Here is a 2,914-nt window from a genome sequence, read left to right on the forward strand (position 1 = left end):
TTTCTGCGAGGGCAATACTCACGCTGTGTGAGCCCTTATTTACGTCGGTTTGACACGCGGTGCATTGGTTGCAATTGACAACACGCAAAGTGAATCGCGGAAGAGAACGCCGCTCCGTCGCCTGGAGCGAGAGGGGCCTCTCCCCTTTGTAAAGAAATATACACGCAACGCGCGGTCGACGTGTCTGACTAATAAAGAGCAGTTAAAGATATATTCTTGCTGACGTGCGCGAGTGACACGGGGATACGACTATCTAATGAATTCATCTCTCGATACGATTAGAATAACGGGTTGTATTGAATTATACTGTGACGCGCGTACTATTGCATGGAAAACGCGGTGCTTCCTGCGCCCATGCGCGTGTGGGCGCGGTGCCTCGGCAGAGTTACGAGCGATATTGGCCGAATTTATTAAATCTAATTGCGCTGAATTGAATGCTGAATCGGTCCTGTGACACTGGAACAGGAACTCTGGAAGCTGTGCCGCTGTGTACCGATATTTCCTGTGGGAACACGCTGTGACGGGCGTGGAATGTGCACGTTGCGCGTGCAGGGATTCTCTCGCGCGCCGTAACACGCCCGCAGTCGGTCGTGCAATCTTACGTGTAATCGCATGTGCCCGTGCGAGCCTTTTTAAAGAGAGGAATACACAGGGTCCTGAGGACGTGAGCTGCTGTACCTGGTGCGCGGCCTGCGTGGATGTAATCGAGTCCTCGGCGGGACCTGTGTGTTGTGTGGATAAAGTATCGCATGTCATATTTCCTGCGCTAGTGTACGGATGGTAGATACGTGTGAGCGCCTATGCGGCGCCTGTCCTTGTTCCCTCCGGGCGGCTGCCGGGGCGCCCGCGCGAACAGCTGATCTGCACCTACCGGTGTAGATACCCGACGGGAGCATCTGGCGCGGCATCGTGGTCGGCGGTGGGCCTTCCTCCTGGTGGCTGCATGAGGGATAGGACCCGGGGGCCTGGGGCCTGCTTTGCTGTGATATATTGCTCTGGTGTAGGCATATTTCAGGGCGAGATCTTCGGACGTGAGCGGAGACGGAAAATGACAGGTGGGGTTAGGATCCCCTGTGTGCCGTGCTGCATACGCGCTGTGACAGCCTGTCGATGGACTACGGAGGATAAATATTAACATTGAAAATAGCGTGCGCACTAATAGTCCGTAAAAGAGACTGTTGTGCACGCCTTCGAATTGTATTGCAATTTTCCTTTCTATTATCCCCGTTGTGCTGTCATAATATATAAGCATCGGCGAGGGATTGCTGAAATCCGTGGAGGGCGAGTACAGGTAAGATCCGGACTCGCCTGTCCACGGCAACGTGGGAGTTCCGGCCGCCGACAAGGTTCGTCTCCTGTAACGTGGTTTCCCGAGATGCCTTGTGCCGGGGCGGACTTTTGGGCTTGATACATAAGGGATGGAGGTTATGTATCGCGTCGGATTGCATTACAGCCGCGCGGTATTGCTGTAAGTTTCCGCGGGCATAAACGAAGTGTATACGTGATGAGTAAGTGCCACTCATAAAGCGGCGCTTACATGTGAATCGGGCATTGAGTGTATAACATTGAGATGCTTGCCGGTACTTCTTTGCGGAGCCCGGCTTTGAGAACGCATACCACAGAGATTGAGTCGCAACGTAAAGCCGAGTTTTCATGAGGGTGGCTTCATGCTCTCCTACATAGTTTAGACGAATGTGAATAGCGGACACAGGGCTCCATCAACTCTGTGCATATAAAGTGCAAGCGAAATAACGGGATTTGAATTTGAATTATAAGAATACTTACCTTATCCTAGTGATATATATCCGTGACTGTCTGTCTTTGGTCCGGGGCACATTCTACCTGAAAATAAAAGTGTACAGGGCATGCCGGATAATACTGTCGATGATGGGGATCACTCAAAGCCTGTTTCCACATTGGAACTATAAGGCGTGACTTGTAACTGTTTGCTGATGTGCCGAACTAGTATATTTATGTATAGGCAGTGCAACTCAGCTTTCTGTGTTGCACTCGGTTGAGTGGGATCTGAAAATAAAAGAGTTATAATTACCTGTGGGGCAACGTTTGCAATATTAATTCGGATCAATATTATAAACTTGAAGCGTGGGCATCTCTTGCTGACGTTGAAGTAGATGACGGGCTCTTGCGGGTCTCCTTATCTGGCGGCATTTTTATCGCTATTGCGATAGTTAGTTATATTAATTAGTTGATGCGGGATATATTTGTTCTCTTGCTTGTTAATTTTCGTTATTGAAATTAATTTTGGAAGTGTTCTATGATATATTATAAAAGAATTGTTTTGAGTTGATTTACGCTAGCGTTTAGAGTTCGTATTGTTACCACTGTTAATAGGAAATAAGTTGTTGGATTCTTGAGTTAAGTAACTAGCGTTGTTCCTCGTTATTATTACTAGGTTATACTCGTTTAGTTTAACTCATCTAGGTTAAGTTAACTCAAGCTCAAGCCCAAGTGTAGGCTCGCGTGTGTGCTCCATCGGTGGTGTGTGGATGCCCCACTACCGTGATTCTGTTGAGTTGAGTAGAGCCCCGTTGGCTCCTCCTCCGGGACACCTGGAGCTGTAACACTGAAAGACTGAACGCGTATAATTGGAGAAAACGAGTGCTGTGGATGGATCAGCACGTGTAACAGGACTGCCTCTTTTGGAGTGACGTTGGCTTGCGCACCCAGTGCTACGTTCTTTCGTACACGGCTTTATCCCTGGGGAGCAGAAGGGCGAACGTGTGGAATAAAGTGAATAAGATCCATTCCTGTCCCGTGAACCCCGTATCCGGGCATGGTTAAAGGGGGCAAGAGGGGGCCTCTTGGCAAAAAAGCCAGCCCTAAGGAAAACATGGAAGCACAATCAAAGGGCAAAACCCCCTCGGGGCTTCGGACCCCCGAGGAACGGCGCGAG

The sequence above is a fragment of the Wasmannia auropunctata genome, unplaced genomic scaffold, assembly GCF_000956235.1.
Source record: "Wasmannia auropunctata unplaced genomic scaffold, wasmannia.A_1.0 LD336101.1, whole genome shotgun sequence".
Lineage (NCBI taxonomy): Eukaryota > Metazoa > Arthropoda > Insecta > Hymenoptera > Formicidae > Wasmannia > Wasmannia auropunctata.